At 40.7% G+C, this 27,798-nt stretch overlaps 1 pseudogene; it reads right to left on the bottom strand.

The window, feature by feature from the left end:
- Positions 1-340: 340 nt before the first annotated feature.
- On the bottom strand, positions 341-24,736 carry LOC102119865 (selenide, water dikinase 2-like; annotated as a pseudogene).
- Positions 24,737-27,798: the final 3,062 nt, after the last annotated feature.

The raw sequence follows: 27,798 nt of genomic DNA, 5'->3' as shown, positions 1-27,798 counted from the left end.
AATAATCTCACTCCCTGTGCAGAAATTAATCAACCTAATGCAAAAAAACATCCCTCAAACTGGAGTAGCCTCATCTTACTTTGGAAAGAGGAAACAAGTTTTTCTGCTCCTCTTCTACCCAGGAGATGAACAGATATCTCCACAAAGTTCAAAATAATACTTCCGGCCTTGGAATGCACACACAGGCAACTTTTGATGGGCTAATTCAGATCACCTAGAAAGGGCAGCTGCAACCACTATGTAGGTAGCCTTCTTTGGGAATTTCTTAAATCAGCTCCTGAGAATTGTCCATGATTGTTTACAAAGGCCCTAAGCTCTAAACAACTTGTGCCATGTCATTTCATGAGCTAGGCTCTGAGGATGCATTGGAATGTGCAGGACCAAGAACAGCAGCAGTGGCCCCGCAAGGTAGGACCTCAATAACTCAAGGCTTTTCAATGATCCGAGCTGTCTGGTTTCCCTTTTCCACAATGCTAACAATCCATGCTTGGTGACCCTCTCTGGTCTTGGAAGATCTTTTTTCAGAACAAAAGTGAGCCACCTGTTCTCTTGGAAGACAAATCAGTAATCCTCCTGAGGTTTCAGCTGAGGTTCCTTGAAGAAACCCAAACTGCCCACTGGCCTTGCTGATGGCAGCCATCTTGGCAATGACTGGCAGATTACAAATGACAAAGGACACATCATTTCTTTGTTGCTTCACGAGGTTCTGAGAGTGTCCTAGAATGCCAAAGCCTGTGATATCTGTGGCCACATGGGCATTAAATTTGTGCATTAATCCAGCAGCAGTTCAGTTAATGGTAGCCATACTGACCGTGGCTTCCTGATAGGCCAGCTCTACTACTTCTCTGAGGATCACACCTGATTCCATCTTTCAGTATCATCCAGCTATTGGTGGGCATTGACAGCAACTTGGGTTCCTAAGGGTTTGGTTAACACCAGCACATCCCCAACAGCAGCATTATTAGGCATTATGAATGCACTTGGCCTATATACCACAGTGGCAACTCCACCGATGATAAGCCAAGAGCTGAACACCATTTGTCCACCTGTCACTGCAGTTCCTCCCTCCTCGGTAGCGTCCCGAAAGCCTTTGATCATGAGTGGCATTATCTTTTCGTGTTCCTCCTCACTCATACTCTGGCTAAGGCTGAGTAACGTCAACATGTTATCACACTTAGTAATGCCCATGGCCTAGAGGTCACTCAGCACGCTGGCACAAGCTATGCACCCCATCATGTAGGGATCCTCCAACAAGGGGTAAAAGAAGTCCATGGTCTGCACCAGTGACAGGCCCCCATGCCTCAGCAAGATGACGCAAGGGTCTATCCCAATGCCCAGGACTGGAAGGGCTGGGCCAGGGTCCGCCCCCTCTGGCAGGGGTGCTTCCTGGGCAGCCTCGGCCCGGCTGGGTGTGGGCCGTGTCAGTCTGGCCAGGAGTTTGGGCAGTGCCTCCTGCGAGACCTTGCAGCCTCAGCCTTTCCTGCCGGAGAAGCCCGTCAGTCGCCAGCCCAGGCTGAGACCCCACAACTGGGGCTGAAAGGGCCAGTAACTCGAGAAGGCCCAGCCCAGAGACAAAGCCGCCGGACCCGAGGAGACTTCCGCCGCCGCCATGGCCACCGTCACGGGGCTTCCGCCATCGCGCCTGCTGGAAAGGCCTGAGGAAAGGGGAGAAGAGGAGAGGGCCCTTTTGGTTTCCACTCAAGTTAATAAGAAGTAACAGTCAAATATCTCCCACAGAGATTCTCCCGGGCACCATTCTGGATACCCTACTCGCCCACGCCACCCCTCCCTGGCCTTCCTCCAAAATGGGAGAGGTTTTTAACATGCTTGCATGGCACAAAGAGCCAGTATTTGAAGAGACTGGATCTACAGAAAAGAGGAGATACATGTTGGAGCCAACTTTTGGGAAACCCAGAAATCGATGTTGAGTATTTTGAGATATAAAGTCATAAGAGCAGCCTAGGAATTATGTCCCAGCCTCTGTACCCGTCTGTTTATGAGGCAAAGCAAGGATGACAGGATATTCCTGTTCTGACATGTCTGCTTCTAATATTTCAACCACTGCCTCCTCCAAGAATCTCTGTATTTTTGTTTACTGTGTGACTAATATCTTAAAACACTGAGGAGCATTTCATGTCATCTGACCTTTGAAGGCTAGGCAGGCCCATTGCAGGTTAACAGTTCACCTAGCCTGGGTCCCAGGGTTATTTGGAGCATGTGCTGAACTCCTATCTATTCAGGTGCCGGAGAATAGGGATTGAAATTCATGCTGGTGACTATGTGGGCTCCAATGCCTGAGCCAGGGATGCCAGGAAGGGCAGTGCCCCCAGGCCAAGGGCACATGAGAGGGGGATGTCTGGGGCTTTTTCCAGACAAGGTAGGTAGGAGACATTTATCCAGCAGCTTCAGCAAAAACAATATTCCACATTCTAGGGTGATTCAAATGTCAAACACAGACAAAATTTTAATGGAGGAAAAAAAAAGAAGTTTGTCTGGTAGGAAAAAAAAAAAAAAAAGAGGTTGCCGGTTATGACAGCCACCATTGGTAATGTTTATTTTGTTTTTCCTCTGGTGGAGCTGGTCCGCAAAGACCTGGCGCACCCAGGCAAGAGACAGTTGCAAAACAAGTGTCTGTACAAGAGACCTACAAGGAGTCTCAAAGATTTTTAACTTTCATTAACCCCAATTTTGATTTTCTTTTTCTTAAAAACATGGTGCTAAATCTTTGTGGTCAAAGCCTTAGGTTGACAGCCTTTAATAAAGAAGTCCAAACTCTGGAAAAACAAAAATAAACAGAACTACGCAACAAATCCCATTCTCCTTTGAAAGTTGCTTTTGAAGGCCCAAGGGAGTACTATTAACATCACAGGAAAAACTAGGCAATTAATTTCCATTCTAAGGGCTTTTAGAATGTCTCCCAGAATTGACAGGGAAAGAAAATTAATGCTATATCAAGACATTAATTCAGATCACCAATTAGTTTACTCAAGGTCTTCTCTGATAGTAACTTTTGTTTACTACCAGCTTTAATGAAATGTGAGAATTGAAAAAACAGTGTATCCCCAGCACCAATCCATGCACTGTGCAAATTCAACTGATACTGATTTCTTCTTTCCTATCCCACCTCAGGGAAAGGAAAGTCAAGTTTGGGGACTATTTATGGTAAGTATATACACACACACACAAACACACACCTGTGTATATATGTATCATACAGAAGGAGTGTACTTTACCTCTTCTCTTTATCCTTCTCACTTGGGAGGAAAAGGGCTGGGCACATTGTCAGTAATCAGTGTATCTGCGGGCGGCAGATTGTTTCATACAGACTGTCTTTTTCTGCCAGTGCTCATGAAGCTGCACCATTGCTGGTTTTACTTTCTGGAAGTAGATCCATCAGATAGTATAGTGTCGTAATATAAATGTAGTGAGTCATGACTAGCACTTTGGATACAGATAGAATAGGATAGGGCGGGATGGGATGGGATGAATAAGATGGGATAGGATAGAATGAGGAGGGCAGGGGAGAGAAGGGAGGGAAGAAGAGGAGAGGAGAGAAGGAGAAAATGGATTGGATAGGAGGGGATGCATAGGATAGGGTAGGATGGGATGGATTGAATAGGATAGGATAAGAAATACCAGAGCAAATCACAGGTAAGCAGGAGAAAACTGGTCTGTGAAACTTTAGATGTGCAAGCATGTTTGCACACACGTGACTGCAGTTGTGTTCTAAATCACAATGTAAAATGAATCTTTCATAATCAAAAAGGTTGATTCCAATTTGATAATAGAAATGAGGGCTGGGCACAGTGGTTCATGCTTATAATCCCAGCACTTTGGGAGGCCGAGGCAGGTGGCTCACGAGATCAGGAGTTCGAGACCAGCCTGGGCAACATGGTGAAACTGTCTCTACTAAAATACAAAAATTAACCAGGTTTGGTGGTGTGTGCCTGTAACCCCAGCTACTCGGGAGGCTGAGGCAAGAGAAATGTTTTAACTCGGGAGGCGGAAGTTGCAGTGAGCAGAGATCATTCCACTGCACTCCAGCCTGGGCGACAGAGTGAGACTCTGTCTCAAAAAAAAAAAGGAAAAAGAAGAAATGAGGTTGACAATAGAAATGAGACTTCTCCACCTAATCCCCAGTGATTGGCAGTTTTTCACCCATAAATAAAGCCACATTGGCTGGGTATATCAGCAAAATGCTAATTGTGTAGTGTTCAGAGGTGAGGGTAAGCCCATCCTTGCTGAGCAGGGGCTTCTCCAGCTTGTGAATCTGTCCAGTGTGGCCTCACTGGGACACTGTGTAGCTAATAGGATTTGACTGTTTGTCCCCTCCAAATCTCATATTGAAATGTGAGTCCCAAAGTTGGAGATGGAGCCTGGTAGGAGGTGTTTGGGTCATAGGGGTGGATCTCTCATAAATGGCTTGGTGCCCTCCCCGTGGTAATAAGTAATTTCTCACTCTGTTAGTTCATGCAAGAGCTGGTTGTTTAAAAGAGCCTGGCATCTCTCTTGTTCTCTCATCATGTGACACGCCTGCTCCCCCTTCACCTTCTACCATGATTGTAAGCTTCCTAAGGCCCTCGCCAGAAGCATTAGGCTTCTTATAAAGCCTGTGAACCGTGAACCAAAATAAAACTCTTTTCTTTATCAATTACCTAGCCTCAGATATTCCTGTATAACAATGCAAAACAGACTAACACCAGAGCCAAATGTTCTAGGGCTGAAGGGAGGTGAAAGCAGACAAATCATGGGACTTATTTATTTTTAAGTTTCCCCAAAAACAATGTGTCTAGGCCTTCCCATACCTCAGTCAGCTGACACAGGCCAACACCCAAACACCCAGCCTTGGTCCAGCCTCTGAAGACCACCCATGGACAAACTAATGAGCCCTACAGTTTGCATTTTCAATTGCAAATGAAATTTTAAGAAAACACTTAAGTATTACTTTCCAAGAAACTGGTTTCAAGAGGTTCAAGCAAAAACACTCCCGTTTATGTTTCCACCCTCAATCAAGATGAAAGAGGCTAGTTTAAAATTTTCCTTTCCATGCAGCAGATCCCAAACCCTGAGTTTTACCACCACAGGTTTAAAGGTTGCCGTGGTTGGCCAGCATGACGCCCTCGCTGCTCCCAGGCAAATTCCTTATGGGTCCTGCTCTGGTCAACTCACTGGATATGCACTATGAATGCCTGGACTCACTTCTCATTTGCACAAAATATGGACAATGTTGCTTTTTATTCAGGCAATAATATTGCAAAGTTGCTTTGTGCTTCTTAGACCCAAGATAATTTTATTGTGAAAATAAAGATCAAACTATTTCAACTTTCCTTTTCCCTTTCCTCTTCATGTACAAGGATAGAGTTTGGAGACATAAAAACAAGCCAAAGGTTTTACAAGGAATATCTATCATAGGGAATAACAAAGCATCTTCATGGGTGCTGAATGTATTCATAACAACAGAACTTGTATTTTAAAGTTACATTTGATAAAATGGAGCTTACACACCAGAAGAGAAGTTCAAAGTGGCTTTTGGTGGAAGAAGAAGAATTTCTCTAACCCCAACTATATTTAACAAATACATTAAATAAAAATGTTTTTCCTTCATACTTCACTTTTGCTGAGTCAAAAGTGACCAAGGAATAGTATCTAAGCTTAAATTCAAATTTATTTTCTTCCTTATTGACTGTGTATTACACTCATTCTCATGCATTCATTTTGTACATTCTAATGTATACTTATAAAATAACTAAACAAACTAAAGAAGTTACATTGAGTCATATTTATTATTCCAGCTATAAAAAAAATATGAAGCAACAAGGGAATTTTCTATAAAATAAATATCGGGGCCAGACACAGTGGCTCATGCCTGTGATTCCAGCACTTTGGGAAGCCAGGGTGGGAGGATCGCTTGAGGCCAAGAGTTCAAGACCAGCTTAGGAAACATAGTGAGACCCCATCTCTACAAAAAAACAACAATAAATTAGCTAGGAGTGGTGGCACACACCTGCAGTCCTAGCTATTTGGGAGGCTAAGGCAAGAGGATCACTTTAGCCCAGGAGTTTGCAGTGAGTTATCATCATGCCACTGCACTCCAGCCTGGGTGACAGTGTGAGACCCCCCTCTCTAAAATAATTAATAATAAATAAAATAAATATTGGTTGGCCAAACGCACATTTTACAGATTTATGACCATTCCTTTTTTCACATTCTCTTTGTTCTGTAAGGAAACACACCTGTAAGTAAAGAATCCATACTTACAGAAATTGTATTCATTTTGATGTATTTTTAAAATAAGCATTCTTTAGAACTGAACATAGACTGCAAATTCTCGAAGGCCATTCCCCACATGACATTCTCAAGAGCAAAGGCAAAGAATGAAGTGGTTGATTGATGCAGATATTCATTCTGTGCAGCCTTCATGAAAAATAGGAAAGTTCCGCCCTAGAGTCTAGCACCCTGAGCTCATGCCCCTGTCAAAGTATTCAGAATGAAGAGAACAAGGACTGCCTGACCTGGGCTTTCTCTCACTCCATAAGAAGGACTCCATTTAGGAATTGGAGGCCAGCACATGCAGTCCAGGCCTTCAGAACTGATGCCATTTACAGTGGATACACTGAGCAACACTTCCAGATAATTCTGTTCAAACCGAAGGGGGGTTTTCACCACCAGTGGTAATGGTTAGTCTTATGGGTCAACATGGCAAGGCTACAGTATCCAGTACTTGATCAAACACTAGCCTAGGTATTGCTGCCAAGGTATTTTGTGGATGTGGTTAGCATCTACAGTCAGTTGATGTTAAAGAAAGGAGATTATCTTCAATAATCTGGTTGAGCCTCATCCAATCCAATGAGGGCCTTCAGAGCAAAACTGAGGTTTCCCAGAGGAAGGAAAATTCTGCCTGTAGACAGCAGCATCAGGTCTGGCCTGACAGATTCCAGATGGCTTTTCCTGACAGCCTGCTTTAGGGATATCAGACTTGCCAGACCCCACAATCACTGATTCTGTTTCTCTGGCAGAATCTTGACTGATACTCCAGTCTACTGGGCTTGGATGAAATCAACCTAAATTTATCTAGAAATAAAGGGCCTCATTACACCCTAAATTTTAGTCAGTTGCCAAATCTCAAAACATTGGTTTTATAAACTTTAGAACACAGAGTAGCAGACATTTACGATTATTTGCTACTATATCCTTAGATGCCATCTAGATGGGAGTTAGTAAAAATATACTCTATTGTAAGACTAGTTCGTTCCAGTTTCTATCTAGTGTAAAAGACATTTGAAATGAACATTTGCACCAGTTGGGTTTCCATTGTTGTGAATTGGCTGCAGCCTTTCAAGGCAGAAAGGAACATATAAGGAATATGGTTTCTGAAACTCCTCCAAAACCAAAGTCATCTAAAATAAGTACGACTTGATGAATGCTAAAATGAAGTTGAAATTGGTTTCAGCCCATTTCCTAAATTGCAGCTGTTCTGATAATTCCACCTTACCTTCCTTATTTCAGTAGTTTCCTGGAGGATGTCCCCCCACATCTAAGAAGGAATTTTTACTCTAAATTTTTTACACAAACTATCACTGATGAGTCTTTCCCCACCATAACTACAACTTTTCTTCCTGTTACATTCCGCTTTAGCCAAAATAGCCCCCTGTAACTGGGTGGTTTTATTTTGTTCCATCATAAGAGAGTTTAATATATGCTTGTCAGGAAAAGAGACAGCAGTGACAGTTAAATTAAAAGTGGTACCAATTAATGTATTTATAGAACACCATACACAGGCAACAGATGAGGGAAGAATTTACAGTACGCGAAAAGCACACCACGCTTCAGCAACAGTCGCTTTGTCAAAAGGGCTATGCTCCTGACAACTGATTAGTAAGAGAAAACCCTAAAGATCAGAGGAGGATGAAATGGGGTTCACTCCTGCAGCTTGGGGAGGCAGTGGCAGAGGAATAAAGGTAATCAGAGAATGTATTGGCAATCCCTTCTCAGTTTCCTATTGACTGTGGGACTGTGGCGCCACATAGGAGATATAGGATGTCAAAGCCACCTGGTCCCCCTGGTTATTGTGACAATGGGAGGATCACCTGCCTCTGTCCCCAGGACACTGCTGAGGCACGATCATAATGTTGGCAGACTGTTTTTCTCTTTTCTGCCTCTTTTCCTCTGTCATAACATGCCTCCTTGGCTTCCCATTCCTGGTCTTATGGAAGAATCTCCTCTCTATCATTCACCAAAGTCTGTGTGTTGCCCTGGGCTCTCAGAGTTCTGGAAAGTTTAAAGCTCTGCTAAGGAAGCAATGGGGAGGTTGCCTTGTTCCAGTGAACTCGTTGCCAACCCCAGGCCCTCTTTCTCCTGAGTCCCCTCACACTGCAGAGACTGCTCCTTCTCAAAGAGATTGCTGGCATCTGTGGCCAGCTGGGGTGGGGAGGATGTGAAGATATTTTAAGGCTGGAGGGCCCTCGCAAGTTCAGAAACAGCACACTCAGGCAGTCACCCTGCATGATTCGTGAAACTCGAGCCACAGCAGACGTGAGAGATGAGGGAGATGCTCTCTCCATACCATAAGGGGACTCGGGAGAAAGAAGGCCTGGAGTTGGCAGTGGGTTCACTGGGACAAGGCAATCTCCCCGTTACTTCTCTCCATAGACTCCTTAAGCAACATATGCTAATTGGTTTCTTAAACAATCAAAGGCTTCTCACATACCAGAGAATATAAGTACAAAAAATATAATTACAGGACTTTTTGTTCTGGCTATGATAGAGTAGTTTAAAGAAAACTAAAGAAAAACCAAAAGAACAGATGAATTATATTTTTAAAAATCATTCAGGCCAGGCACGGTGGCTCACGCCTGTAGTCCCAGCACTTTGGGAGGCCAAGGTGGGTGGATCACCTGAGGTCAGGAGTTTGAGACCAGCCTGACCAACATAGTGAAACGCCGTCTCTACTAAAAATATAAAAATTAGCTGGGCGTGGTGGCACACGCCTGTAATCCCAGCTACTTGGGAGGCTGAGGCAGGAGAATAGCTTGAACCTGGGAGGCAGAGGTTGCAGTGAACTAAGATTGCACCACTACACTCCAGCTTGGGTGACAGAGTGAGACTGCATCTCAAAAAATAAAAAATAAATAAATAAACAAACAAACTGTTTAAAGGCATGGAGGAACCACCAAGACAACCAGACAGAATTTGGGCACAAGATCCACAAAAGACAGGAAGCTTCCAGAGGTGAGCCCAGCTCTCCACATTCCAGTTTCACCTTTGGGGCAATTCTTGGTCAATTCTTGGTACAGGGCTAGGGACTAAGAAACTGGGCGGGGGAACAGATGCTAAGAGGCAGAGAAGCCAGAAGAGCTTCAAGCAATTTTACAGGACTGGGAGGACAAATTGGGATCTGAAGCCGCAGAAGTGCCCTTGAAAGGCTAAGATACCAAAGGGAAGGAGGACACCAACAATGGATCCAACACGCAGCAAAGGTTTTCTCCAATGAGTCAGACAGAAGACTGCAACACAAAATACATACAGAAATAATGAGTAATGTAAATGTACTTAAATCTAAATGAGTATTAATTGTACAAAACAGTAGTAATATGGATATTTAAATATGTAGAAGATTAAACAACATGACAAAAAATAACAAAAAAGAACGGGACACGTGGTGTTAAAATCCTTTGAGAGGCAGTAAAGAACTCATTTATATTAAACTGGAATAAATCAAAAGTAATTGTTTTAATCTCTAGGATAACTTACAAAAGAATAGCAGAGAGACAGCTTTATTTTTTAAAAAAATATTAAATAGAGGGGAAAATGAAATAATCATCTTAAAAATAGTTAATTTGTCCAAAAGAGGCAAAAAAAAAAGAAAAAAAAAAGACATAAAAGGAACAGAAGTGAGCACCATGAAAGGTCAGTATATGGAGAATTCCTTAGGGAGACATCGGCGTGGAGGGCAGGGGTTCCTGCTGCAAGAACGTGGCAGGATTCTGGTTGAAGGCAGGCCAGGGTGATTAGATATTGAGGGCAGGAGATGAGCAATTTGATCTGATACTAAGGGGGATCAGATATCAAGGGTGGGGGATTCTCTCTGAACGGAATTAGCATGATTCTTGCTGCGACTGGACTATGCAGGCCAAACAAGGACAGGGACCGAGGTCAAGCCCTAGTCAAAAGGGATTCTACACAAAAAGCACACCAAGGTTTTCAGGATTCAGAGGAGGTAAAGTCCGATCAAGGAGAGAGTCTTTGTCAAGGCTCAGACAACTTCACCAGGAGGATTTTCTCCCACTGAAAGCAGTGGTGCCCAACCAGTGCCCAACCAGGGACTGGTTCCATGGAAGACAATTTTTCCACTGACAGGTGTGTGGGATGGTTTCGGGATAAGACTGTTCCACGTCAGATCATCAGGCTTTAGATTCTCATAAGGAGTGCCCAACCTAGATCCTTCACATACCCAGTTCACAGTAGCAGTTTAGGCTCCTTTAAGAATTTAATGCCACTGCTGATCTGACAGGAGGCCGAGCTCAGGCGGTAAAGCTCACTCACCTGCCATTTACCCCCTGCTGTGTAGCCCTGCTCCTAACAGGCCATGGACCGGTACTGGCTGCAGAGCCCTGGTTTAAATCATAACTGATACTGATGCTATACAAACTTTCCTACAGGACAGAAAAGGAAGCCACATTTTCTAACTCATTGTATAAGGTCAGCATGAATCTAGTATCAAAATCTGAAAAGAACAGTATAAATAAAGAAATATTGCCCACCAATCTCTCTCATAAACATAGATGCAAGAAAGAGAGGCCAGGTGTGGTGGCTCACACCTGTAATCCCAGCACTTTGGGAGGCCCGGCGGGTGGATCACCTGAGGTTGGGAGTTCGAGACCAGCCTGACTAACATGGAGAAACTCCATCTCTACTAAAAATACAAAATTAGCCGGGTATAGTGGCACATGCCTGTAATCCCAGCTACTCAGGAGGCTGAGGCAGGAGAATTGCTTGAACCCAGGAGGCGGAGGTTGCAGTGAGCCGAGATTGTGCCACTGCACTCCAGCCTGGGCAACAAGAGTGAAACTACATCTTAAAAAATTAAATAAATAAAAAATAAATAACATCGATACAAGAAAGAGAAAAGCAGTCCTTGACACCAGGAAGCCGGCTGGCACTATCAGCCAGGCCTCGAAGCTGCGAAGAGCTGGCCTGGCTCCCACAGGTAGGCCTTGGTGTCTTCCTGTTCAACATAAACCATTTCATAGAACACCAACAGCAGGTCAGGGTACTCTGTAACCATAAAGGATCAAGACAGACTAAGACCATTCATAATCATGTCTTAACACAGACAAAATCAAGACCATTGTTCAAACCATAGAAATGCCTGGACATCCTCTCATCCTGGCTATTTTAAGGGACTATTGCCTCTTTGCTGACTATACCTTTAGCCTCGATACATTCTTCCAGCATCATAGATAAGATTTATTAAGACACTCAACTATAGAATTGTCCCTGTTTCCTGACAGCATGATGGGAGCAAATCCTATACTAAATCCTTCCTAATTCTCTCTGACTGAGATACCCCCGTGGTTCCTGTTGTGTTCAGTCTCATTCTTTGCAATGAGCAACAAACCCACTTGTTCAACTTCAAATGTGTTTCTTTGACTGTAGGGTATTGACAGATGCTTAAGTCTCATCAAACATTCACATATCAAATCCAACAGTATGTAAAAATAACAATATATCACAACCAAGTTGGCTTGATTCCAGCAATGAAATTCAAGATTGGTTTAATATTTTAAAATCTGTCAGCACACTCTTATGAAAGAGGCCCTAGACAGCTCCCATGCCCCTGCAACCACGTGAGTACACAGGGAAAAGACAGGCATCTACAAAAACCGCATCTACAAACCAGGAGGCAAAGCCCTCACCAGACACCAAATCTGCCAGCACATTGATCTTGAACTTCTCAGCCTCCAGAACTGTGAGAAATAAATTTCTGTTGTTTATAAGCCAAAAAAAAAAATGTAATTCATCACATAAGAAAAAAGAGATGTCATATGATCATATTAACAAATGCACAAATTGCGCTTGATAAAATGCTGTAGTTACTCATGTTAACAAAAATTTAAACTTTTAGCAAAATTAGAATAGAGGAAAACTTCCTTTCTCCTGATATAAAGTACCTAGAAAAGCCATACAGCAAACATCATACTTAATGGTGAAGTACGAAAAGATCTTTTCCTGAGATAGAAAATATGCCTCTATGATCACTTTTATTCAAACGATGAGGTTGTAGCCAGTATAACAAAGCGAGAAAACAGCCAGTAATAAACCTGACAAAGATTCACAAGAACTTTACACTGAAAGTTATATATATTGAGAGAAATCTTTAAAATCTAATTTAGTGGAAAGCTTATTAAGAGAAATCTTTAAAATCTATTCAGTGGAAAGCTATGCAATGATCATGAATTGAAAAACTCAATATTATAAAGGTCTAAGTAAGTTATTCCCAAGCAAATCTATATTCCAGCAGGATTGGAAAAATCTAGAAGAAAAAACTTTAGAATTTACATGAGCAGATACCAAGATACATTATAAAGCTACAGCAATTAAGAGGGTCATGGTATAAGTCCCTGATACACCAATAGGCCTATAGAATAGAAAAGAGTGTCACTTGATTTTTGACAAAGGTGATACATCAGTCCAAAGAGGGGAAAAATTGCCTTTTCAATAAACTGCCCATGAGTAATAAGAATCTATATGAAAAGAAAACTCTTAAATCTCTATTTCACATTATGCATAATAAACTACAGGAATTGTACCTGTAAAAGTAGGCATAAATACAACAGAGATTCTAGGGGGAAAAAGGAGACTATCCTTTTGACAGGCAAAAAAAAAAAAAAAGATTAAGAAGACACACAGCAATAACCATGAATTAAATGATGGATAAATTATACTACATTAAAAGTAAGAATTTCAGTTCATCAAAAAGACACAATTAAGAAAGTAAAGGCTGGGCATGGTGGCTCACATCTGCAATCCCAGCACTTTGGGAAGCCAAGGCGGGTGGATCACTGGAGCTCAGGAGTTCAAGACCAGCCTGAACAACATGGCAAAAACCCTGTCTCTACTAAAAATACAAAAATTAGCTGGGCATGGTGGCACACCTATAGTCCCAGGTACTTGGGAGGCTGAGGAAATAAGATGGCTTGAGCCTGAGAGATGGAGGCTGAGGTGAGCTGAGATGATGTCATTGCACTCCAGCCTAGGCTACAAAACCAAACCCTGTCTGAAAGAAAGAAAGAAAAGAAAAAAAGAATGAAGGAAAGAAAGAAAAACAGAAAAGAGAGAGAGAGAAGGGAAGGGGAGGGAAAGAGAGGGGAGGGAAGGGGAGGGAGAAAAGGCAAACAACAGATTGGGAGAAAATATTTGTTATGCACATATCCAACAAAGGATTTATATCTAGAATATACAAAAAGCCCTAAAAGTTAATAAAAACAAGACAGACCATCCAATAGGAAAACAAGCATAGAACTTGAACAAGCACTTCACAAAAATATATATATATATATGAAAAGATGTTCAACAACATTAGTCATCAGGAAAATGCAAATTAAAATGCCATTATAGCCTCACCAGAACACCAACTTCAAGTGAGGCTATCTAGCAAATGGATTTCCATAGACTGCTGTTGGTAATGTAAATTAGCACAACCAATTGAAAACAGCTTGTCTGTATCCACTAAAGCTGAACCTGTGCCTCCCCTATGACTGGCAATTCTACTCCTAAGTATATGCCCAAAGCAAACGAGTACATATATGTACCAAAATTCATGTACCCAGACACTCACAGAAGCACTCTTCATAGTAACCGGAAACTAGAAATGACTCAAAAGTTCATCAAAAGTAAATGGATAAATTGTGGTTTATCCATGTACTAAAATGCTACATAAAAAAGAAAATAAACAAGGCTGCTACATGTAACAGCATAAATGAATCTCACAGACAAAATGTTGAATGAAAGAAACTGAACGCCAAATAGTACCTACTATATGATTTCATTTATATACAATTCAGAAACTTACAAAACTAAATCGGTGACTGAAGGCAGGATATCGGTACCTTTGTGGGCAGGGGTGTGGGACTGTGGGGAGTAAATGGAAGAGGTCTTGGGGAAGGCTTCTGCATGGACAGTAATGTTCTATATCTTGGCCTGGATGACATTTATCATTTGTGTTCACCTTGTGAAAATTTATTACATACTTTTCTCTATTTTTGTTATATTTTAATAAAAAGTTTATTGTTAATGTACCAAAAATGTACGTTTGCTATTGTATAAGAATAACAATAGACATGTAGGGAGGACAGTTATTTCTTCAAAAATATGTAGATGTAGGACTATGGAAGGTATTGATTGATTTTGCCTGAGATTTGAATTAGGAGCTTAGGAAGACCAGAGGACTTTACAGAAAATTACTTCCAATGACATTATTCAAATGTTCCAAAGACTTTGAGCATTCATAGTGACCTTTTGTTGTTTTATTTTTCATTCCGTTGTTTCCACTCCATTTTCCAAATTCCCTAATGAAATCTACACAGTACAATAAACAAAAGGTGCTGTTTGTTCCTGGCCCATAGACACCACATCAAGGCTTGAGCAAAAATAATTAAAATCTTAAGCCCAAATCTTCTCCCAACTATCTCAGTGCCATCCAAGGCACCACAATGGCCCAGAAATGGAAATGAATGTCTTGGCCATTTCCCTGAAGAATGCCACAAAAGCACATTGTGGTATTTCAAAGGGCAAGGCTTCCAGGGCAAAATCCCTCAACAGGAAGAATGTTGCCTCACCCTGGCTGTTCCAATGTAGTCTGTGTAGATCCCACTGCAGAAACCAGTTCTTCCTAGTTAGGGTCTGGGTCAATCATGTTCAGAGGAGAAGCAAGAAAGGAACAGGTAGTAGTATGGTGGGGAAATGCTCCTGACTGTGAGTTCTGTCTCTGTTCCTAACTAATTGTTTGGTGCTGACCAGCTCAAGGACCTCTCAGCACTTACTGTCTTTGTCCAAAAACAGACATCTGGCTGGATGGTCACTAAGCCCTTTGAGAGTGCAAATGTTCTTTGATACTCTGGTGACTCCCTTAAGGTAATTTTTTCATTTTGTTTTAAACTCGACATTGATACAGGCATAGGCTCTAAAACCAAACTAAGTACTGGTGCCCTCCACTGGACAACATATGTCAATGCTTTGTCACATATGCTGGAATGTTGCCTAGGCATGTTGAAACGCCACAGTTCTTCATTTGTTCTTTGCAGGTAAGTTGTGTTTCAAGAAACTAAGACTGTGTCCCTTCTACTAGAGCCTCAACTAGGCAATCGTGCTGTTTAAGCCCATGACTTCTGGTTATTTGGTTTTCACACATCACTGACTGTAACAGTGCATAGCAACAAACAGAATGATTAAATGGAGCAAAAAAATCAGCACAACTCTTAATCCAATTGGTCAGATAGTCGTTAAACAGGAGGGAAATTTTTACTTCTGTTTTCCCAAATGTTTGGACAGGATGTGACTTCTAATCAAAAGTATTTTAAAGTGTTCTGGGCAAAATTAAAAATCTGTATCCAATTAACATGTGATAGAAATGGAATGCTCCCTGTACAAACACGTTAGACAGCTTCCGACCTTAATCACTCCGAGGAAGCTATGCCCGACATGATTATAAGTGCCCTATTATTGAGGACCAGGTATGAAATGGCCACTCTCCCATATTCTCGTTCACAAACAGGCACTGTCAATAGTAGCTTTAAACTTCTCTGAGCAGCCCAAGGGCAGACTACACAGTCCTTGAGAGCTTACTAGGTGCCAAACACTGCTCTAAGCATGAGATCCACAGTGGTGAGCACAAACAGACACAACAACTGTGGAATTCATGGAAATAACACTCCAGGACCATCTTTAAAAAGTGTAGAATAACCATAAGTTTCCTTTGACCAAGTAAAAGACCTGCATACACTTTCAGTTTTTAAAAGATCTCATTAATTGTATATACAAAGGAACAGGACTTGGGAGGTAGGGAAAGAAAGGTAATTCCAAGGCTTCTAAATATTAGTGTTATCATTTAAGGTTGCTTCTATGTTAATGGTACCCACCATATGGTATTTGAAGGATGTCAATGCAAAAGCATTATATGCAGCAGAAAAGCAGTCAGATAAAAATAATGAGTACTCTCAGTGTGGTTGTTAACTAAGTAATGACTATTGAGATTTGGGGACTCTAATATTTTTCCTGGAGAAGACATGAAGAGATGCAAATTGAAGTACGAGACTATGTCACCTCCTTGGGTAAAAGCATGGGAAGTGGGGATGCGGGGAAGAAACCTGTGACATTTAAGACATCTAAGACATTCAGGAAAACGGAGTTCAGAAGATGTTCTGATTAATGGAGGAGAGAAATTATTCTCTTGGATGTTTGGTTTAGGCTGAATGGTAGGAAAAGATTGACTCAGTTCCCAGGAAGCTTTTTTTGTGGTTGTAGATTCCAGAGGAGTTCACAGAAAGGATCAGCTTGCTCACAGACTCAACAACAGTCAACTCAAGTGCCAAGAAAGTTGGGCGAGGTTGGATGAAGCCCAGGTGAGTGACATGGGAGGGGGTGAGACAACCAGAGACCGGAACCTTAAATAGAAAATGATGAGCCATCATACCCTTGAGGGGGCAATAAACCCTGTGAAGAGAATTCCAAAAACGTTCCATTATTTGAACAAGTACAAAGCCCACTTTGAGGATGGGTGCATATATTGCTATGCTTGTTTAAAATAAATCCAGTGACTTATGTCATCTGTTTCTCTAATAATAAACAACAAAAGGAAAAACAGCTGAAAACAGCCCAGAAAAAAAAATACCAGGTTTTGAGTTGGGCAGAAAGCCTTGCTTTGGAGACGCAGCATCGCCTGCAGGGCTGTGCACCTTAAAGCTGGCCATCACTTATGTCCAGTGGGAGTTTTGACTTTTGGAAGAAACAACTTCCTTGTGAGAGATGAAAAGATAAACAATTCTGTGTAAATAATAGATATGCTTTGTGTAACATCAGAGGAAAGCTCCCAGGAGCGGCCGCTTGGGTAATCAGATACCTAAGAAATTTGCTTCAGGAAAACCCTTTCTTCATTCGGTGATCTGGACATATTTGTTTACTCATCTAATGCATTGTTCCAGTAAAACCAGGCAGAACTGTGGAAGATGACAATTTTGAACAATGCATGATACTATATAATTCCAAATGCAACTTTACATGATCAGTTATAGGGCCACAGCATTTAATTACTGCATGTGCTTTTAAGGCTATAATGTTTCTCTTCAGTTACATTTTCTATGGTTAATAAAATACGGGGTCTTGTCATTTCTATGAAAAACTGAGCATTGACACAATTCCCCCGTACACCAATATTTTAAAGCACAGATCACTCCAGGTAATATCCCTCTGCTGAATTACAAACTCCCCAATTGATAAGTGTATGTTGCCAAACACTCATTTGAACCCTAACTGGAAAAAAAAAAAAAAAGAAAAAAAAAGACATCTAAAGTTAAACTTCATATTTTTAGTAGATTTTAGGAGTCTATTAAATAATGTGATCTTGTCATTTTTTTTCCAACCTACGCCTTTGTGTGAGGATTTGATAAATGCCACATCAGTGAGTAAGGTGAAGAAACAGAACTATATTTAATGTGACAGATGTAAGGAGATGTCAGGTTGGGGATTTGAAGCCAGGTAATCCTTTAGCGCCTGCCTATGTGAATACCAATCAAGCAGGCAACTCTCTTGAGACCACGAATTTGGGAAGTTAGAACTCTGTGAATACTGGGGCTTTGATTTGTACTGTCAAGTCGACTTTGTACTTTCAGTTCATCTTGTTTATTTCTATTTCTATTTGGTTCTTAATAGAACTAAGACATAAAATTTAAAAATATATCAAATGATCTTTTTCTCAAATTCTGCTTGTTAAACAGAAACAAGATAATGAACTCAGGTTATTTTTGAACCAAGCTGATGTCATAGTTTCTAACCTGCTGAGCCATCATTTATGCTGAGAAGTAAAAAAGATAACCCAGAAATAGCCAGGCGCAGTGGCTCATGGCTGTAATCCCAGCACTTTGTGAGGCCGAGGCTGGCGGATCACTTGAGGCCAGGAGTTCCAGATCAGCCTGGCCAACATGATGAAACCCCGTCTCTACTAAAAATACAAAAAATTAGCCAGGCACGGTGGCTCACACCTGTCATCCCAGCACTTTGGGAGGCTGAGGCAGGAGGATCACTTGAGGCCAGGAGTTCCAGACCAGCCTGGCCAACATGACAAAACCCCATCTCTACTAAAAATGCAAAAAATTAGCTGGGTGTGGTGGCACACACCTGTAATCCCGGCTACTCAGAAGGCTGAGGCGGGTGAATTGCTTGAACCTGGGAGGCAGAGGCTGCAGTGAGCTGAGATCGCACCATTACACTCCAGCCTGGGCAACGGGGTGAGACTCTGTCCCAAAAAAATAAATAATCTACAATTAGATAACCCAGAAAGAATGTCTAAGATAAAAAGTACATTTGATTGGATATGATAAGTTAATTTTCCACAGAAAATGGAGAAAATGCTCTCTATGGCTCTGGATGCCCTGGGTCTGTAAGCACAGGAGTGAGTTTGTCAGTTAGACACATCTCCATTTATCCACAGAGGTGCTGAGCAGAAGCGGAGTATCCAGGCACCTGTTTCAGGATATTACGCCCAGTACTTCACTTCTTTGTACCTTCAAGGCAAAATGTACTCTGTGAAGAATTAATTTTCCTTTGACTCTAAGTATAAAGCTCAAAAGGTGACTTCAGCAAAAGAAGTATCTACCACTCTCATCTTTTTTAATTCCAAAGCACAGGGGAAGGATAGCGTCTATCAGAGATCTCTGCCTTCCATAACTATATTAAAAACAAAATTAAAGGCAAGAAACATGCCCTGAATTTGAACAGTTAGAAATATTTTTACGAATGCATATGAAATAGCTGCTGTTCCCAACAGAGGGGGGGAAATGTTAATGCCATTCATGACTTGAGTTAGGAGTATTTAAAAATCATCTCAAATTGGCAAATTACAAAATTACCAAAACATGAGCTCCTCTCGTGCAGGGTGGAGAATCTGTGACAGGGGACAGCTCTGTTTTGTATCCTGTTATCTGGATACGTGAGTTTAATGGTAAATCTTATAGGTGGGGACTAGGCAACTCCCAGTTGTGCTCGCATAGGATTAAGTTTTTATGAAATAATGTGTTATCATGGAAATTATAATTAAATGATGTTTATTGTCAAAAAAATTTTTAATTAAAAAATAAATCTCTTTTTACTTATTTGGTCAACCTCAAGCCTTATTATTTTAATTTCTCTATATCATGTTTCTGAGGACAGTATTACAAAGCTTTTTAGAAGGACATATTCCACGGAATATAAAACAACTCTTGCTAGGCATTTGGAGACTAAGGGGTAAAAGTTTCTATAAAAGAAAGAGGAAAAAACTACTAAATCGTTACTGCTAGGAAACGGCACTTTTTTCCTATGAACCTCTTGGAGTCATTACCCTTAATTCCATTTAGATAACTGTTAGTCATGGCTCATGGTTAAATGATCAGTAGATATTTTCCTAGACAGTTTTTGTGCTTTGTCATGAGCATAATGAGTTGTTCCTGCTGCAACATCAAATGTTCATTCATTTGTAGGAAAAGGGGCCAGAAGTCAGTAAAAGAGAAAGGCAGAGGCTGAGCACTTACCTCTCAGCTCAGTTGCACATGGCATTTTAAACAGATGGCAATCGTTCAGAAAAACAAATTACTAAACAGTTTAGGTAGGCTGTTCAGACCAAGATTTTTTTTTTTTGGGCGGGGGAGACGGTGTCTCACTCTGTCGCACAGGCTAGAGTGCAGTGGCACAATCTCGGCTCACTGCAACCTCTGCCTCCCAGGTTCAAGTAATTCTCATGCCTCAGCTTCCTGAGTAGCTGGGATTACAGGTGTGCGCCACCATGCCTGGCTAATTTTTGTATTTTTAGTAGAGATGGGGTTTCACCATGTTGGCCAAGCTGGTCTCAAACTCCCGACCTCGAGTAATCTGCCTGCCTCAGCCTCCCAAAGTGCTGCGATTACAGGCATGAGCCACCTTGCCTGGCCCAGACCAGGCATTTACCAGAAGATTATCTCAATTAATAGTGGGAGTTTTGAGTTCTCACATATTTCCTTCAGGGAACTGAACAATAGAAATATTTCTTCATTCTGGTGTGACTCTGATTATAAGCACCTAAGCAGCTGATGTCATGGATTTGTAGATGAAGACACAAAATAAACAGGGGTTTGTCTTAATTCAACAAACTTTCATCAGGAAGAACACTTTTCATTGCCTCAAAACATACATAACATCTTGCGGATTATTTCCTCTCTTATGAGATGAGAATTGTTTCCTTAATCAAGGAACAGATTGGGATGTCCCCTAACTAGTTATTTGTCCTTTTAACACTGGTATTCATATTCTAGTCTGAATTAACCACAGGCTGATACAAAGGTGGCAGCTAAAACAGAGTCAACAAATTGCCCAGGAAAGAGATTCATCAGAGGCACCCTTTTTTAAACCAAGATCTGGAGGCTCATTATTTTCTGCAACAGTCACTGTAAGATACAACCTGTAGCTTTCTGCAAATCAAAAGGAGTAGAGATTTTCTTTCATCTCAATGTCTTCCATTGCAACTGTAGACTCAGTCTCTTCAAAAAAACAAAAAGAGACAAAAGCTACGTAGGAATCTCAAAGTAAGCCAATTATAGTGGCCACAGAACAGGAACTATAAAATGGTCACGATCTGCCTGGTAACAAGAAGTACAAAACGACAGATGTGCTGCCATCTCCATCAACCAAGTAGCCTTACAAAGAGTCTACTCTGCAAAGTTTGAATGGAGGTTACATAGTGTCAGGTGACTCCATCCTTCCTTCCAATCTGCCTTATTGCAGTGGTCTCGGTGGTTGGCTCCCAAAAATACACCCTACCTCAAATGGTCAGCCACGATGATCATTTCCCCTTGTTGGCAATTGGCTTAGATGTGATGTGCCATCCAATCCTGGCCCAAAAAAAGGTGGGGAGATTTTGTCTTTCTTCCATAAGATGATGCCCTGTATGCTTCAATACCTAGAACTACAACCATGATGTCGACACATAGTGAAGGTCAAAGTAGATAGAATTGCCAGAAAACAAATTAGGACTCTGAGATACCACAGCAAGAGCTGCTGTGCCTATGAAATTCTGGTTAAGTGAGATGAAATGGTTCCTGATGTCTCCTAATGTTTAAATCATTTTGAGTTGGAAATTTATGTTACTTAAAACCAAAGTGATCTTCATGCCTCACTTAATATTTAAAATCTCAGGGATCCTTAATAATCACTAAGGATGGTAGGATGCATTCAGAATCACGCTGATCCACCTAGCAATTAGTACCTGCAAACAATAGATAAAGTAGTCAGCCATGGCTGGGCATGGTGGCTCACACCTATAATCCCAGTACTTTAGGAAGCAGAAACGGTTGGATCACCTGAGGTCAGGAGTTAGAGACCAGCCTGGGCAACATGGTGAAACCCTGTCTCTACTAAAAATACAAAATTATCTGGGCATGGTGGCATGCACCAGCTACTCAGGAGTCTGAAGCAGGAGAATCACTTGAACCCAGGAGGCAGAGGTTGCAGTGAGCCAAGATTGTGCCATTGCACTCCAGCCTAGGCAACAAGAGCGAAAATATATCTCAAAAAAAAAAAAAAAAAAAAAAGGAGTTAGCCATAGAAACCACTTAGAAAAGTGTTTGTGAAGACTGCCTGGGATGAGTGAGGGGGAAAGATCTCTTTTTTCCCTGTCTTTTGCACATCTAAAAATAGAGAAAGAATTTTTAAAGGCTGAATGATTTTTTTTTCCTACAGGTCATAATACAAGTGTGATTGAGACAGAATCTTCTGAATAACTTTTCGCAGTGCTTTACGCCATGAAAACTATTTTCAAAGTGTTGTCATACACATCATGTTTGATTTTTACTACCATTCTGAGATTTGGTTAAGACCTATATAACCTTCCTTTAACAAATGAAGAAACTATGATTCAGAAAGATTGTAGGACTTGCCATTACTGAAGACACATCTATGGCTAGGGCCTAGGTCCCTGCTTTGCATCTCAATGTATTTTCCATTATCTACAATATCTGTGAATTGAGGGTCACTGAAACAGAGCGGAAAGGGCATGAACTTTTAATTCCAGCTCTGCTCCAAACTGCTACTAACTAACCACATTACTTTGAACCAACTACTTTTGCCTGGTAGACAATAGATGCTCCCAGATGGTTTCCATTACTTTTATCGTTGCTCCAATCGCCATCCTTGTCCACTATGTCTTCATTATAGGGGTCCACAAACTCATAATCATATACCGAAAACGAATTATTAAATGTAAGGTCCTGCTGATGCCAGAAAAGTAACCTTTAGAACACGTGCCTAATTACTTACTTTGGTTTTAAGTAAGTGATTCTGATTTAAAAATCAGAAACTAATTGTTTCTGATTTTTAACCATCATTACCTTTAGCCTTTGGAATCATGAATTCCATTCACATGATTAAGTATGTTCATGGAATAGCTTTCATTATTTTGGTTATTGCTTTGCTGTGAAATTTACTTATCAACAAAGTGTGAGGAAGTAAATGTATTCCTAATGAAAAGAGTTATCCCGCTCAGTTCCTGCTAATTCCTGGAAACAAGTCCAGTTACAGCCGAATCTTAGGACTTTCCCACACTTGGTGGGCCCTGGTAAGAGTGAGAGAGTCCCAGGCTGCCTCATTGGTAGGAAGTCCGGAGTGGAGACGGTGCACAAAAATGGCCCAAAAGATCTGGGCTGAAACCAGCTCCTCTTCACCCTGGTCTTTGTGTGAACCTAAACCCGCTAGGCAGCTCTGTCTTGGCCACACTCAGTATCAAGTTGATTTGGATTGACTTCAGTCCAGTCTCATATCTCCCAAATAGGCCACTTTAAAAAACTGTGGGAGAACCGGAAAGGGCAACCATTACAACAGTGGATTCTTACCTCGTTTTCCTCTCCATTGAAAATCTGGTTTATCGCTTTACAGAATAAAAGTTTCTCCTGCTGCTAATTTTTTTCCATAATGAAGCAGTTGTAACAATAAGAATAAAAACTTAACTAGGCACGGTGACTCACACTTGTATTCCTAGCAGTTTGGGAGGCTGAGGCAGGCAGATCAATTGAGGTCAGGAATTCGAGACCAGCCTGGCCAACATGTGAAAATCCGTCTCTACTAAAAATACAAAAATTAGCCGGGAGTGATGGCGGGTGCCTGTAATCCCAGCTACTCAGAAGGCTAAGGCACGAGAATTGTTGAACTCAGGAGGCGGAGGTTGCAGTGAGCCAACATTGCACCACTGTACTCCGGCCTGGGTGACAAAGAGAAACTCCATCTCAAAAAAACAAACAAACAAACAAACAAACAAACAAACAGAAAACTCCAGTGGTCCTAAGGGTTTTAGTTGGAATGACCATCCATCTCAGTTTGCCCAAGACAGTACTGGTTTACGCCTGTCATCCTGGCATAATTCACAGTGCACCACTACTTTCTCAAAAGTTTCCTGGTTTGGACAATAAATTATGTGATCCCCAACCTTGAGTTGCTTAGGAAATGAACTTTTACTCATTGGTCTAAATTTTTACTGGTGGAACTTACTCAGATCACCCCCTATGAAGGCTCTCATAGAAGAAAATCATCAATCCAGTTTTACAGGGACAAGTTACTGAGAAGTTTCACATTCCTTCTCTATCCTTTTCATCAGAAATGTGTCAGAATAACTTTTTTTTTGTTTTTATTTTTGAGGCAGGATCTTACTCTATCACCTAGACTGGAGTGTAGTGGCATGATCTCAGCTCAGAGCAACCTCTGCTTCCCAGGTTCAAGTGATTCTCCTGCCTCAGCCTCCTGAGTAGCTGGGACTACAGGCATGTGCCACCATGCCCAGCTAATTTTTGTATTTTCAGTAGAGATGGGATTTTACCACGTTGGCCACGCTGGTCTTGTACTCCTGACCTCAAGTGATTCTCCTGCCTCAGCCTCCCAAAGTGCTGGGATTACAGGCATAAGCCACCATGCCTGGCCAGAAGAACTCTACTGTAAAAGATTGCTTCATCATTTCATGTAATAATTAATTTCCCTGGCATTGATAAGAAATGAAATATATGCTATAAATATAAAATCCATGAACGTGAGCCCTTCCCTTCTGAGAACTTTAAAATTTTATGTTTATAAGACTTTTTGTTAAATGTATTGAATGATTTATACTAAATATAATTTAGTCTTTCATCTAACTCAAGGTCATATAAAAGTTATTGACTGTGCTCTCCTGGCCCCCAGCAGCATCCCATGTCCCAGTCCCCATTGCCCTCCTCTGCACTGGCCAGGGGGCTGCAGAGAGGATATTCAAGAGTGTCCAGAAATGGGGCTAGAAAATGAACTCAGAAAAAAAAAAAAAAAGTGATTCATTGCATTGTGGAGCGACATGGTGACACCACAAAGACCACTGCAGTAATTAGCATTTAGCTTGCCCTTTCCCTGAACTCCTTCTCACTCGACTTTTCTTCCACATTGTCCCTTGTTGCCAATGGCCATTTCTCCCACTGTCAGCTGCTGGCAGTTCCCTATTCTCCATCCTCCCTTTGAATGCATTACACATTATAAGACAGAACCAGACGTGTCTAAGGAAAACGCCCTGAGTAAATCAATAGCCCTAATTTAAGGAACAACTCTGAATCAATGGGGTTTTTTCAGAAAGTAAAGCTAGTCTTCTTTTAGAGTGAGACATATAGCTTTGAGATATTCATTGTCTTCCTCCTAAGAGGACTATTCCAATATTTCTATGTTCCAAAATATGTATATTCTGTACCATAAATTTGCCAAAAAACAATATAATCTCAGAAAAGGTGGGGCATTATTGAGCCACTGGCTTTACTTTGTGAACTGTAATACATGAAAGATGTCCTGCAAAATCCATTACTTTCAGTGGGATATTGAATAGCAGTAGTGGAAGCAAGTATTCTTATCTCATTCCCATCTTCACCATTGCTATTCAATATTGTACCAGAAGTCCTAGCCAGGGCAATTTGGCACGAATAAATAAATAAAAGGCATCCAGATATCCAGATTGAGAAGGAAGTTTTAAAACAACACATATTTCCAGATGACATAATTTTATACATTACAAGAAAATCCCAAAGAATCCACCAAAAAATGACAAGAACTGATGAACAAATTCAGCAAAGTTACAGGGTACAAGATCAACGTGCAAAACTAAACTGGGATTTTATACATCAGCAACAAACAATTCAAAGAGGAAATTAAGAAAACGGTTCCTTCCTGTCAACTCCTGCTAATATTAGAAAAAAAAGAAAGAAGACAATTCCATTTACAATTGCATCCAAAAGAATAAAACCCTTGCAATAAAATTAATCAGGGAGATGAAAGACTTGTGCACTGAAGACTACAAAATATTACTGTAGGAGATTTTAAAAGACCTAAATAAATGAAAATAATAATGAATAGGAAGACTTAATATTGTGATGAAGATGTCAATAGTCCCCAAAGCAATCCATAGGTTAAATGCAATCCCTATCAAAATGCCAATTTTGCACTTTTTTGCAAAAATGGAAAAGTCAATCCTCAAATCCATGTGGAATTACAAATAGCCAAAACAATGTTGAAAAAAGAAAAAATAAAGTTGGAAGACTCACACTGATTGATTTCAAACTTACTACAAAGCTACAATAATCCAAACAGTGTGGTGCTGGCATCAGCACAGATAGAGCACAATGGAATGGAATTAACAGTCCAGAAATAAACCCAAACATCTATGGCCAATTGCTTTTTGTCAAGGGTGCGAAGATCATTCAATGAGGAAAGAATAGCCTCTTTGACAAATGATTCTGGGAAAATTGTGTGAACACATGCAAAAAATTAAAGTTGAATTCTTACCTCACTCCATAATCAAAAATTAACTGAAAGAAAATCAATGACCTAAACAAAACAAAAGCTTAAGGAGTAAAACATAGGAGTAAATCTTCATTAAGTCATATTTGGAAGTGGGTTCTTATATTTGACACAAAAAGCATGGGCAACAAAAGAAAAAATAGATACACTGGACTTCATAAACTTTAGAACATTTTGTACATTAAAAGATATTATCAAGAAACTAAACAGTCAACTTACAGAATGGGAGAAAATATTTTTGAATCATATATATAAACCACTGTTATGACTCAAGAACAAAAAGACAAAAAATCAAATTTACAAATGGACAAAGAATTTGGATAGACATGTCGCTAAAGAAGGTATACATATAGCCAACAATCACACAAAAAGACTTTTAATATACTACTTTGCACCTACTAGGATGTCTATAATTTAAAAAAAAAAGAATCAGTATAATGTGAAGAAATAGGAACCCTCATACATTGCTGGTGGAAATTTAAAATTTTGCAGCCACTGTGGAAAACAGTTCGGTGGTTCCTCAAAATGTTAAACATAGAACGTTGTTTGACCCAGCAATTCCATTCCTAGGTATTACCAAAGACAATCAAAAACAGATGTTCAAACAAAAACTTGTACAGGAATGTTTGTAGCAACACTATTTACAATAGCCAAAAGGTGAAAACCTCTCAAATTATCCATCAAGAAATTAATGGATAACAAATTGTGGCATATTCATACAATGAAATATTATTCTGCCATAAAAAGGAATAATGTTACTACTGACAATTGCTACAACATAGATGAACCTTGAAAACATGCTAAGTGAAAGAAGCCAGGCACAAAAAGTCATATATCGTATGATTCCTTTTATATGAAATGTCAAAAGCAGGTAAATCCATAGAGGCAGAAAGCAGATTAATGGTTCCCAGGGGATGGGGAAGGAGGGAAACAGAGAGTGATTACTTAATGGGTGCAGGCTATTCTGGAGTAATGAAAAAGTCTCCAAATAACAGACAGGTGGTGGTTGCCCCATGTTGTGAATGCACTGAATGCTACTGAATTGTGCGCTCTGAAATGATTAGTTGTATGTCTTGTGAATTTCACTTCAATAAAAAATCCTTTACTTGGTAAATCATAGTATATTTTTAAAATTCCAATTCGATAGTTCTAGCTCTCATATTCTCTCATGTTAAATATCAGTCACATTGGCTTTTTTAAAACCACTTTCAGGGAAAAGTTTAAAAAGCAATAAACATCATGTTATCTTTTCTTTTTTTTTTCTTTTTTTCTTTTTTTTTTTTTTTTGAGACAGGGTCTCATTGTGTCAGCCAGGCTGGAGTGCAGTGGCATCATCATGGCTCACTGCAGCCTCAACCTCTTGGGATCCTGAGTAGCTGGGACTACAGGTCCACGCCACTACGTGTGGCTGTACATTTTGTAGAAACGGGGTTTCGTCATGTGGCCCAGGCTGGTTTTGAATTTCTGGCCTCAAGCAATCCACTTACCTCGACCTCCCAAAGTGCGGGATTACAGGTGTGAGCCACCATGCCCTGCTAGCATGTTTCTTTTAAAGCTACCTGACAGTAAATTGTGAAAAGAATTGACCAGAAATAGAGACATTTCCCTGCTATTGTTTTAAAAAGAAAGTTGTGTTCATAATATACATACTGACATGAATCCGAACCCAGGAAATTCTTTATCAGAGCCCAATTTGTCTACTGAGTGTTTTTAAGGACTGGATTGTCT

The sequence above is a fragment of the Macaca fascicularis genome, chromosome 6, assembly GCF_037993035.2.
Source record: "Macaca fascicularis isolate 582-1 chromosome 6, T2T-MFA8v1.1".
Lineage (NCBI taxonomy): Eukaryota > Metazoa > Chordata > Mammalia > Primates > Cercopithecidae > Macaca > Macaca fascicularis.
Note: the sequence above shows the minus strand (reverse complement) of the source record. Positions and strands in the feature narration are given on the sequence as shown.